General features: G+C 32.6%; 1 long non-coding RNA gene across 1 annotated transcript; it reads left to right on the top strand.

Annotated features, from left to right (window-relative positions):
- Window positions 1-9,463: 9,463 nt before the first annotated feature.
- LOC140879678 (uncharacterized) lies at window positions 9,464-10,012 on the top strand. Its single transcript, XR_012149485.1, has 3 exons — window positions 9,464-9,562; window positions 9,642-9,729; window positions 9,818-10,012. It is a non-coding gene; the product is annotated as an uncharacterized lncRNA (long non-coding RNA).
- Window positions 10,013-13,919: the final 3,907 nt, after the last annotated feature.

The following is a 13,919-nucleotide window of genomic DNA, read 5'->3' as shown; positions in this document are numbered from 1 at the left end:
CATAACAAATCCGAACGTCGCTCTAATTCAAAATCGACATATAATAAATGATCAGAATTCTGTCAAGAACAACATACTCGAATCTCAAACGATTCTAACAACATCCAAAAACTAGAATGTATCTGATCGTAGAAAAACTTACGATAGAACGAAGCTCGCGCTGCAGTGATCGATAATCTTTCTTCAGAAATAAATTCCAACGGCCGGGTCGAGCTCGGACTGAAATCCCAAAGCTTGAAACCCAAAAAGGGCGCTTCAATGGAGTCTTCTCGGTTGGGAGGAAGATGAGGGATGCTTGTAAAGTCAATACAAGTGTAGATAATATATAAAATCTAATATTTGCGTTTTAGTCCCTGAAATTTCCAAAATTTTCAAAATGGACCCTGATCAAAATCAAGTCGGCTCGTGAACTTTGTAATCTCTGATTAACTCAAATAAACTCAATTAAGATAAAAATGGTGCGTTACAAGAAGAGTGTACATCCGAGGAAAGGTGTATGATTTTACTCCTGTTTTGATCAATGAGCACTACAATACTCCTGATATCGATGATGATGCAGTTACTGAGGATATTGATCAAGTCACTAAAGTGATCACTGGAGGGATGGTTCAAAAATTTCCACTGCACCCAGACAGGTTGTCAGCTGCAAAGCTTACTTCTTTCTTTTCTGTTCTTCACAAAATTGCGATCAGGAATTGGACGCCATCTACCAATACAACAGTGGTAACTAAGCCACAAGCCCTTGCGCTGTTTTCCATTGGTACTCAAGCTCCTTTGGACTTTGGTAATTTGGTGTTTGAAAATATTATGACCTTTCGAGAAGGTGGTTGGAAAGCAACTAAGTTTCCGTTTCCTTCATTGATCTATGGTATGCTGGAATCTTAAGGCTTCACGGAAGAGGATGATGAAGAATTGATTGGAGGAGATGAGCTTATCAAGATCGCACCTAGTTTGCTGAAAGGAAATAGGATGATTGATCTATCATGGACTGGTGCTGTACCCAGTCTCGCCAACACTGAGTCTGTTCCACCTATGTCTATTCATAACACTGCTGTGATTATGTTGAATTCTACTGCAATTCGTGCTCAAATGGCTCATGCTGAACTAAAAATTGCACTAGCCAAAGCTGATATCGAGTACTATGAAGCCTTAATGGCTGAGTACAGGACTAAACTTGGACTACCAGGGCCCTTTGGACAAAAAAGGGGAGTAGAATCAAGTGCTGAGCAAGCTGAAGAGGCAGATGATTAGTTGTGGTTGATCGTAATTGGTTTTAGGATTTTTTTTCTTATCCTTATCTTTTGTTATTTTGCTCTGAGTTAGTAATCTTTTTTCTGAGTTGATTAGGTTGTGCTCCTTATTACTCTCTGCTATGATATTAAACTATTTGCTACTTTGATCTAGTAAGTGTTGAGAGTTGGTGTTGCCAACACAATCACACAACACTGTGTTCTGAGATGATTAAATTCAGGGGGAGCTTTAGTTACATAAGATAGGGGGAGTTATTTGCACTTGTTTGTGTGTTTTGTCCAGAAAGACAAAAAGGGGGAGTTTGAAAGAACATGTTGTGCACATGTCTTTTAAATTATTTTCTTATTGCATTCAATTTCTATATTTATAGTTTTGCCTTTCTTAGAACATGTTTTAAAATTGGTAATATCAGATATATCTTGATTCGAAATATGTGATTTCTGATGATATATTGTTTTCATGCTTTGTAGGTTCTTATTTATGGAAACATATTGAAGATCTATTTATAGGAGTGCTTGGACCGATCTGAAAAAATGACAATCAAGAGAGAAGAGAGTGAAACGTAGAGAGCAAAATACATAGAAAAAGTACTGCAGAAATTCTAGAGTGTTGAAGATCGATCATTGAAGAATTTCTGAAGAGATACTACTGCTATGTTGTGTTGTCGAGTAGTGTTGGAAACACTGAAGAACACACGAGTGAAGTGTTGTTCAGAAAGTGTTTTTTTGGTTTTCATTTTTCGATTTAGAACTTCCTATTGATGTTTTATTCTAGTTTTTACTAGTTTTTAGGAAGTCTTTTATTTTCTCAATTTGTTGAGAAAAGTAGTTTTTAATAAAACAATCGCTAGTTGTTTTTTGTAAACTGATTTAATTTTCTAGTGATCATTTCGCCATGAGACATAGTACAAGTACTTAGTACTTGTGCATAAATATCTGTGTGTTATTTACTTTTACTGTTAGTTAATTATTCTGCTGCATAGTGTTATCGTGAAGTATTGACAACACTGAAAGATAACACACACTCGAAAAGTTTTCTGGTATTTCTGTGATTTCATACTGTCCAAACCTTTCACTTATCAGATCGAACAACTTGGAATCGTTTCGAATCCGGTCTGTTTAATAATTTAGAAGTCGGTTCTATCGATTTCGTATCGATTCAAATCCAGAACTAATGTTATATCGGGTTGAGCTGTTTGAAAATAAATCAAAAATTATTTTTATTCGATCCAGCTAAATCGTATTCAATAATTAATTTTATTCAAAAGTATTGTGCTTCATAGTTCATATATAACTTATTTTGTGTACATATGGGAAAAACAAACACTATCATGTTAATAAGGAATTGAGTATTGGTTCGATTCCATATCCTACATTCCGAAATTGGTTTAATCCGGTCCCAAGTCGGTCCAATTCGATTTAAAAAAACCTTAATATGTCAGATAATTATAATAATAATGAAAAAAATATATCAGAATGTAACTGAAATTTGATGATGTGAATGATTATAAAATTACATATATATACTCGTATATAACTCCAAATTTGTATATATTTGATTATATATAATACAAGGGCATCATATGACATATATTAACTATAAGAAGTCGTGATTTAATTTTGGTGTGCCTAAAACACCCTTCATATTAGCAAACTAACTACAAAATTTTGATATGATTAGGTTTTATGTAAAACGATTTCATAGATCTATATTCATGAGACCAATTGACCCGCCTCATATATACAATTAAAAAAAATACTTTTTCCATAAAAAATTATAATTTTAATGGGTCAATCAAATAAAAAATTAATATCACAAAATTGTTCTGTGAAATCATTTCAACGATTTCTTTATATTTTTTCCGGTTGTTTCAATTCAAAATTTAATAAATTTTATTTTAATTTGTTTAAAAATTACATTTTTTTATGGAACACATATATCATATATGTCTTTTTTTTTTTTGAAAGGAATATATCATATATGTCATTATAATCTGCTGGTATATATAAATGGGATAGGGTGTCCATTTCTTTGTTTACAAGTAGTCCATTTACATTATTTTATTCAATCTAATAACTAATAAACATAAACAAGGGGGAGGGGATTTATCCGTAATAATTTGTATTTAAATGTATTATCCTTTATTAATCTCTTACATGGCATCGAATTTTATGTTTGGCTATTATATTTTCCGTTACCTTAATTTCAATTATGTAAAGATTTACTTCTCAAACAATGAAAACTATGGGCACTTTAATTGTAATCATCACAAATACTTTTATGAGTTATGATACAATATCATGAGTCAATTTTGTGAGATAAATCTCCGAGATCCAACTTATAAAAAATATTAATAATTGAATAATTGAACCGTTTGTTTCACAAAAAGTATTAATCATTGAATAATTGAACCGTTTGTGAGATAAATCTTCGAGATCCAGCAATCTTACTATTAATTACAAATATTAATAATTGAACAGTTCTCTCTCACAAAAAATCTAATATTCTGCCACATACATGTTTGTAACTTTGTCTATTAGGAAATATATCGAAAATTGGAGCTAAAGGTATCTTACATGACGTGTACTCTGAAATATGATATTTAGTACTTCTATTCCAATGATATAGTCCTACTTTTTATTCACATAGATTAAAAAAAATCATTGGGAAAACAAATTTTATACGAGCTTCCTATTTTAATCTCTATTTAATGTATTAAAAAATGATTGCATAATTTTCAATGAGTAGTTAATAGAGCTATATTAGTAAATACATATAAAATATATTACTTAATATGATATATGAATATATATTTGAGACAAATAAAAAATAAACGTGAATTGTATAATTGAGACGGAAGATTAAATATCTTAATCAACGTGGTAATCAAATGTTAAAGTAAAGGAGATGAGTTGGCATGACGTAATCGTTTGTGATATTTATTGTCCATTGGTAAACCATTAATTGTGGTGGAATAATGGGCTTCTTACTTCAAACTTTAAACTTGTGGTGTTAGATATTTCAAACTTTTTATTATTGATAGTTCTTCTATGCACACGATGTATATTTATATTTTTCGAATCATCGTTACCATAAATTTCATTTACACAGAGATTTTGGTATTTTTGGTACATAAATTTTTCGTGTAATTTCACTTAATATTTTATATAACATACTATACTCCTATTTATATTTAGAAATCATATATTATATGTAGAAATTACAAATTCGAAAAAAAAATTACATGTCATACAAACAATAGTTAAAAACTACCAGGCAATAATTACTAATATTTTAAATATAATTATCCATAGTTTTACATAAAATCGACTTAATTACAAAAAACAATCATCTTCAAGAAATCAAATGCAAATATGATGTCTTTCGTATAACAACTCAAGTGATGTGAGTGGGCAATTATTGCATTCCAATAATTTCTCAATAATTAGGATCTTTGTAACCCGTGAAATCAATAGGAACATGATATCAATCATGACACCGATTGTAAAATTGAGTGTTAGTCATAGTACCAAAAAGTTATACTTGATGTCGACGTTGATACAACATCAATCTTTTTAAAAGATACAACAACTCGAATATCGGATGTTGATCACACTCCTAACAAATATAATTATTACGCCAAAACACCAATCATAAACTAACCAGATAAATATTTTGCGAACATTTTTTTGTTACTTGAGGTACACCTCATATAGATAATGATGTCCAACGTCTCTTTTGACCAAGAACACAACTCCATTATTGATTGCTTGTTTTAGTACTTCAAGCAAAATTGCTTGTGGACAGGAAGGATACAAGGGGAGAAAGCAAATTAAAGCACATTGTTATCCCAAATTTAAAATATTAAACACCATATATTATCTTTTTTTATAGAAAATAAAATAAAATACAAATTTATATGTAAGTGATTAATATTAAAATTATTATTTTCAACTAATTCTTCCTCCACTACTTTGTGGGCACCAAATAGTGTACACTTTATCCCTCGTGACCAGTCAATTACTTCTCCCTGGTGTTTTCCCATTTTGTTATTGTCATCCTAAAGTTTGTGCTGGGGAATATCTAGGCTATTGTCGATTTCATGGTCATTTGGAATTTGATTCCCACAAAAATAAAAGACTTAGGAAGAGAAATATATAGAAATACATATATACAGTCACGATCCACTGCACACCAGTGTGCAGAGATTTTGTGTGCACCGCGGGATGTTCGCGCGAACATCTAAAAAGAAAATCAGATGTTCGCGAGAACATCTTAGATGTTCACGCGAACATCACAAGGTGTGCACAAAATCCCCGCACACTGGTGTGCAGGGGAACAAGATTATATATATATATATCGTGAACACCCACTGTGAACATTTATGTGAGCATGAACTGATGGGACATTCACCTTATGAGTACTTATATGAGTACGAACCGATAATACATTCACTTATTAGTATAGGCGGATCCATACAGGGTCCAACCTTATGAGTACTTATGTGAGTACGAACTGATAATACATTCACTTATTAGCATGGGCGGACCCATTAGAGATGACAATTTTCTCCGAACCCGATGGAAAACCCGATATCCAACCCAAACGGAGGAGGGTATGGAGGCATTTTTTGGACCCGATTAAATAAATGGGTAAATGGGTATGGGGATCTCGTAAATGGGGATGGAGGAGGATGTAGTGGTATCCTACCCATATCCGACCCGATACCCGATATATATATATATATATATATTTACACATATTAATTTATATTAAATAAATGCTGATTTAATTTTTTTTTGTTGAATTATGTTAGTTGGATGAAATAATGAAAATTATTAATATAAAACTAATGATATTTTTTAGAAGTTTTATTTTTTATATAAGTCTTTGGTTGTAAATTTTCTTCGGTGTTTTATTTTTTTATTATCTTAAAAATTTTGATATAAAAATTTAGTAAATAAGTATAGTTTTATCAAATAATTAAAATTTTAAAAAATTTATTTTTATGGAGTATATACAATAAATGGGTATATGGGTAGGGTATGGATATCCGATCATCCGACGGGTATGAGGATGGAGATGAAATTAAATATCCGATGGGTATGGATATGGGTATGGGGATGGATTTAATAAATGGGTATGGTGATGGAGGCACGATATCCTACCCATACCCGATCCATTGCCATTCCTAGGACCCATACAGGGTCCAGGGGCACAGGCCCTCCCCTCAATTTTTCATACAAATTTTTTATTATATATTTATATTATTTATTTAATAAAAGAAAATATAGTACAAGTCATTTTTAATTCATATTGGTATTATATATTAAAAAATAAAATTATTTAGGGACTTATCAAATAATATAGAGTAACACTCGTGTGAGACGGTCTCATTCGTGATACGGGTCAATCCTACCCATATTTATAATAATAAATAATACTTTTGGCATAAATTGTAATATTTTTTAATGGATAACCCATATAAGATATCCGTCTCATAAAAATGACCCTTAGGACCGTCTCATATGAGTATTTGCCAATAATATAATAAATTATTGCGTATTTATGGAAATATTTTAAATTTTTTGTTTGTCTTTTAATTATATAAATTATGTATTCGTGATTTTTTTATGAATTGTACCATTTAACATAGTTAGATTTTTATTTTTACCTGAATTAAAATTTTATGATCTTTCAATTTTTTAATATGTTTAGCTTGTATCTTTTTATTTTTAAAATTTTTAACAGAGATATTGACAAAATCAACTAAATTTAATGTTTACAAAATAGAGAAAACAAAGTGGTCACTTAAGCTACAACCCGACGGAGTAACACGTGGCTCCACTCTTAATTGTGCCCTTGAAAAAAAATTTTGAGTTCGCCTCTACTTATTAGATAATCAAAATATTACATCAGTACTCTTTCTCTGATTCGCGTAGCGGGCGAATCCAAACACAACCACAATAGAAATATAATTATATAATTGTTATTTATAGTTGTTTATATGATAAAATTATCGAAATTACTAATCTCACAATTGGCAATTAATATTAATATATATTAAGTGTTTGTCCAACAGAGACAAAAAAAATAGTTTGAAGTTTGGTGGGTTTTTTTTATTTTTAGTGTAAATTAAATAATAAATTTCAAAAATAATGTAAAATTAAAAATTTTTTACAAATACCGTAAAACTCCAAATCTGACAGCGGATACTCAGTACACGTGGCACCATCCGCCAACATTTGGAGCGGATGCTGCGTGCGTGGCACAACCCCACGCCACGCAGCAGCCTCTCCATTATTATGCTCAATTATTCATTACGGAGAGCTTGATTTTTCTGCAGAAATCATCGGCTTTTCTCTCCTTCTTCTCTCCTTCAATTTTTTGTTTCTTTAACATTAGATTTCTCCAGAATCGTTCCTCCAATTACAAATCCGAGAGTAGTTTCGGAATCATTACAACGAGAGGTTTTTTTTTACACCAATTTTTTGAGTTTTCTTCGCCGTATTGAAAACATCGTCCGACCACAGGCGGAGCATTTTCACATCTTCCATCACCGCCTATCGTTGTTCAAACTAGCAAGAAGATATTTTGGTTGGTTGGAGCTCTATTTCAAAATTAAGGTAAATTCGAGATTATGATTTTTTAATTTGGGTGTTTTGGTTTAATTGAGTTACTATAATTGAAATATGTTTAATTGTTGGTCGTAGGTACTAAAAAAACCATTTGAAGGTATGAATTATTTTTCAGAATTTTTTTAAGCATTATTTTGATTTTTTGAGTTTATTTTAATAATCTGTTTTAGTATATATTTCAAATTTCTTATTTTTTTAATTAAATATATTATATTAATATAATAAAAATTAAATGTATTAATAATAAAAATAGTTATGTTACGTTAAGTGTTGTTATTATTATTATTTTAATCTTATAATATATATAAATATAGAATTATATATATATATATATTAAAATACTAAAAAATATATATATAAACTTTATTATTGTGGTTGTTATTATATTAGATATATATGCATGTGGTGATATTATTGTATTATTGATATACTATATAATATTACGTATGTATATATATATATATAATATATGTATATATATAATATATGTACGTATATATATATAATATATGTATGTATATATATATATATATATATATTATTTATATATATATATAATTTATTGTTATCGTTATTATATTAAAAATGTGCAATATATAGACATATATTGTTATATGCATATATTAAAATTTATTATATTTTATTTTATTTTATTTTTATGTTTTGTAAACCATGTAATTTTATAGTATGTGTTTATTGGTTTGCATTATATAATTGTTAGTATATTTGTCAGGATGACAACAAATCGAGGGCCAATAGATTCCAGTGTGCTATATTTACAAGCCACACATATGTCGTCAGAAGTTTCCACAATAACAATTGATGACATAGTTCGAGTCAAACGATCCGATAATTTGATTTGGCAGTTATTTAATGAGCATGGTCTGCACAGTCGTGTGATTGCATATTTAAATAATATGGGGTTTTATGGTGTTTTGTTGTGTGGATCTCGGCAATATGATAATCATTTAATTACTGCTTTGGTTGAACGATGGCGACGTGAAACACATACCTTTCATTTTAGATGTGGTGAAGCAACCATCACTTTACAGGATATTTCCATTATTTGGGGTCTACCTATTGATGGTGAGCCTGTAATTGGTATAGATGTTTCACGCAAAGTTGAAGAGTGGCAGCATATATGTTTGGATTTATTGGGAAACGCCACTGACGTCGCATTTCAAAGGTGGTCACTTATCGATGACCGCTTTATATGAGCATTGCATGGCTGCACATATCGATGATAATAGTCCAGAAATAGATGTCGTAAAATATACCCGTTGTGTAGCATTAATGATTATTGGAGGAATCATGATTCTAGATTATCAAGGAGGATCTGTTAAATTGATTTTTTTGCAACTACTTCGGGATATTGAACGCATCAGATCTTATAGTTGGGGAAGTGCAGTTCTAGCATTCCTATATCGTGAGTTATGCAATGCAACACGGATAAGAAAAACTATAATATCCGGGCCTCTATTTATCCTACAGGTATAAATTTTTAAGTGCATCTAATATCACATTATAATAATTTATAATTTAATTTATTACTGATGGCAGGTATGGGCATGGAGCAGGATTACATTTGTTAATCCTGATATAAATGGATTATCTCTGACTGTGCCTCAAAATGAATTCGAGGAAGATATTCCATATGCTCCTTATGGTGCACGGTAATATTTGAAAAATATTAGATTTTTATAAATTACAAATTCATTTTGTAATAATTTTAATAATCTTTTTTTATTGTAGGTGGTCAAATGTGTTTAGTTACACTCATTCACCAACGCACGCTGTTAGAATTATAAGGGATTGCTTCGATCGTATGACTAATGCCGAGGTGTGTTATTGGATTATTGAAATTTTTCAGCAATTATATTAATTTCTATTTATTAATTAAAAATGATTTTATTATTATTATTATGCAGTTTAATTGGATAGTTTACAACAAGAAAGATGTTGATGTTAAAGCGATCATTAGTACATACGATAATAGAATCTGGAGATGTGTTTGTCCTCTGATTTGTTTTGATATTGTGGAGATGCATCGTCCTGATCGGGTCTTGAGGCAGTTCAAAATGCGACAATCTATTCCTAGGCCTGCACTTGACAACGATAACCTACACAATGTTAATAGAACAGGTCATCGCAACACAGATTGGAGAGAGTATCATAAAGATGCAATTATTCTTTGGAATAGAAAATTGAGTAATGTTGCCCGAGGAGAACGTTACAGAAGATCTAGCGAAGTCGATGATGATTACTTTCCATGGTATGATCGCATTACTGTACGATTTATATCGCCTGCAGTAACTGGGCTTGGTTTTAGGCCATATCAACCGAATTTAGATATTGGCAGACACAGTAATATTCCACAAAATTTTAGTGTGTCATCCTCTGATTCGCAGCAGTCATCATCAGGGTTTGTTCCTCCTCGTCCATCTGGTGAGTTCTACAATGCGGGTCCATCTGGTGGGTTCTACAACGCGGGTCCATCTGGTGGGTTCGACAACGCAGGGCCATCTAGTGGGTTGTACAATACCGGACCATTCGGTGGATTTTACGGTGCAGGACCATCTGGTTCATATGTTGATGCCGGTTATCATACTCCATTTTGTGAAAATATCCAAAGTCTTACAGATCTGCTTAATACTGGTCAACGCAATATTCTGGCTCCTGAAAGAAACGTTCCATCACCTGTAATATTCCCTAGTTATTCAGATGAGCAACAAGAGAGGAGTGAAGAAATTGTTGATGCTACTGTTGTGCGTAGAGGACAACGTAGACGTAGACCACCTGCTTGTGGTACCGGTGGTTATTTGTATAACTGCAATTGTCATGAATAATAATAATATTTTTTTTTGTGTTATAGTAATTGATAATTAGTTATGCATGTGATTTTTTTTCCTTTCCGTATGATTTTTTTTTTATTACACCACAATTATTTTAAATACTTTATTAAGTTGATTAAAACAAATATGAAGAAAAATGCTATTAGTGTAATAGATCAATGCATTTAACCAATATCAAATACATATCTTATTCAATGCATACATTATATGACACAATTATAAAAATGTATATGCTACCAACAAACATTTATTTGTTATACATTTTTCGTCAAGCAATCAATTGTCCACGTTCATCTGATACTCCTGAAAAAAAAAAACATATACAAATTAAAATATATTACAAGACATATTTTTAGGAACAAATTAAATTTTCAAAGTTTATACCTGTTAGTTCTTCGTTGTTGTCTCTCTCTCGCTATCGGCATGTCCATCTCGTTTCTTAGTCGAGTCGTTGTATCCCTACCTGCTCTTCTTCTTTCACGTCTAACTGGGTTGTGTTGCAACTCAAAGGTAGGACGATCCCAATATCTTTCATCTGCAAGAGGTTCAAATCTTGGACACTTTGAATTTTTAGTTATGCCTTTTGGTTTGACTAATGCTCCTGCTATTTTCATGGACTTGATGAATCGTGTATTCAGAAAATATCTCGATAAGTTTGTCATTGTTTTCATCGACGATATTCTTATTTATTCTAAGTCCGAAGAAGAACACGCCAAGCACTTGAGGTTAATTCTTCGAATTCTTCAAAAGAAACAATTATATGCAAAGTTGTCCAAGTGTGAATTTTGGCTAGACAGAGTTGTCTTTCTAGGCCATGTTATCTCTGAACATGGTATTTCTGTTGATCCAAGTAAAGTAGAAGCAGTATTGAATTGGCCAAGACCGACGAATGTGCCAGAGATTCGGAGTTTTATGGGTTTAGCTGGTTATTATCGTAGATTCATTGAAGGATTCTCAAAGATTGCTAAACCTATCACTTTGTTGACTCAGAAAAATCAGAAATTCATTTGGTCTGATGAATGTGAGTCAAGTTTTGTTGAGTTGAAGAAGAGATTGACTTCTGCACCAGTACTTACAATTCCAAGTGGTTCTGGAGGATTTGTTGTTTGCACAGATGCTTCGTCTCGAGGATTAGGTTGTGTCTTGATGCAACATGGCAGAGTAGTGGCTTATGGTTCTCGTCAGTTGAAGACACATGAATCTAGATATCCTGTTCATGATTTGGAATTGGCTGCTATTGTCTTTGCTCTAAAAGTCTGGAGACATTATCTATTTGGAGAACAATTTGTAATTTATTCAGATCATAAGAGTCTCAAATATTTATTTTCTCAATCTGATTTGAATATGAGACAAAGACGTTGGATGGATCTGTTGAAAGATTATGATTGTGAGATCCAATATCAGCCGGGAAAAGTGAATGTCATTGCTGATGCTTTGAGTCGTAAAGTCGATAATGATGCTCAACTCTCCTCAATCTATATTTCTAAGTTGCACGAGGATATCTGCACTTCTGGTTTGAATTTTCAGATTCTAGGGAATGCTATCTGTGTTTCTCAGATTTCTGTTGAACCTGAGTTAATTCAGATTATTAAAGCTGCCCAAAAGTCAGATGATCAGATCCAGAAGTCTTATGATTTAGTGACTCAAGGACATCAATCTGGATTTTCAATTTATTTAGATGACTCTCTTCGATTGAATGGAAGATTAGTTGTCCCAGATATTCCTGACTTGCGCACAGCCATCCTTAATGAAGCTCATTGCACTCGTTATAGCATTCACCCAGGAGGCAAGAAAATGTATCATATTCTCAGACCTCAATTTTGGTGGAAGAACATGAAGAAGGATGTAGCTGAGTTTGTATCTCGTTGTATGGTCTGTCAACAAGTTAAGGCAGAACGTATGAGACCAGGAGGATTACTGCACAGTCTTGAAGTTCCTCAGTGGAACTGGGAACATGTGGCTATGGATTTTGTTACTCATTTGCCACGTACTTCTCGTCACTTCGATGCCATTTGGGTAGTGGTTGATAGATTGTCCAAGTCAGCTCACTTTATTCCGTATGAAAGGACTTACTCGTATAAGAAAATGGCTCGTTTGTTTATTGAGAATATTGTGAGACTGCATGGAGTTCCAGTTGCAATAGTCTCGGATCGTGACCCTAGATTTACTTCAAAGTTTTGGACTAGCTTCCAAAAAGAAATGGGTACACGACTTGCGATGAGTACTGCATACCATCCTCAGACCGATGGTCAAACTGAGCGTACAATCCAAACTCTTGAGGATTTGCTTAGAGCTGTAGTTATGGATTTTAAAGAGAGTTGGCAAGAAGCATTACCATTAGCGGAATTTTCTTACAATAACAGTTTCCAAGTGACTATAGGCATGGCTCCTTTTGAAGCTTTGTATGGTCGCAGATGTAGATCACCGCTCTGTTGGGATGAGTTCGGTGAAAAGCAATTGACTGGACCCGAGATTGTTCAGGAAATGCATGACAAAGTTCAGTTGATACGTCAAAGAATGAAAGCTGCCCAAGATCGACAAACAAGCTATGCGAATAAACGTCGTCGACCTTTGGAATTTCAAGTTGATGATTTTGTATTTCTAAAAATATCACCGTTTAGAGGCGTTGTTCGTTTTGGTATGAGAGGTAAGTTGTCACCTCGATACATTGGTCCTTATAGAATTGTTGAACGTATTGGGTCTTGTGCTTATCGGTTGGAGTTGCCACAATCTTTGGATGGCATCCACGATGTGTTTCATGTATCTATGTTGCGTAAGTATGAGCCTGATCCGTCTCATGTCATTCAGCCTGATGAGGTTGAACTGGATCCAGCATTGTCTTATACTGAGTATCCTATGTGTATCCTGGATCGCAAGGAGAAAGTTCTTCGCAACAAAGTTGTACCACTGGTTCGAGTTCAGTGGTCGAGGCATGGGGTAGAGGAATCTACTTGGGAGACAGAGGAGAAGATAAGAACTTCTTATCCATATTTGTTTGATTCCTAGCATGGAATTGTGGTGTATTGCGTTTCAGATGTATGTGTGTAAACTAAAATTTCGAGGACGAAATTTGTTTTTAGTGGTGGAGAAATGTAAGACCCAGAAGTTAATTATCTGGTAATTTGGCATAATTAGAATTATTATTGAGATGCTAAATTAAAATAATTATTTATGCCAA

The sequence above is a fragment of the Henckelia pumila genome, chromosome 2, assembly GCF_033568475.1.
Source record: "Henckelia pumila isolate YLH828 chromosome 2, ASM3356847v2, whole genome shotgun sequence".
Taxonomy (NCBI): domain Eukaryota; kingdom Viridiplantae; phylum Streptophyta; class Magnoliopsida; order Lamiales; family Gesneriaceae; genus Henckelia; species Henckelia pumila.
This window is presented reverse-complemented; position numbering and strand designations above follow the sequence as displayed.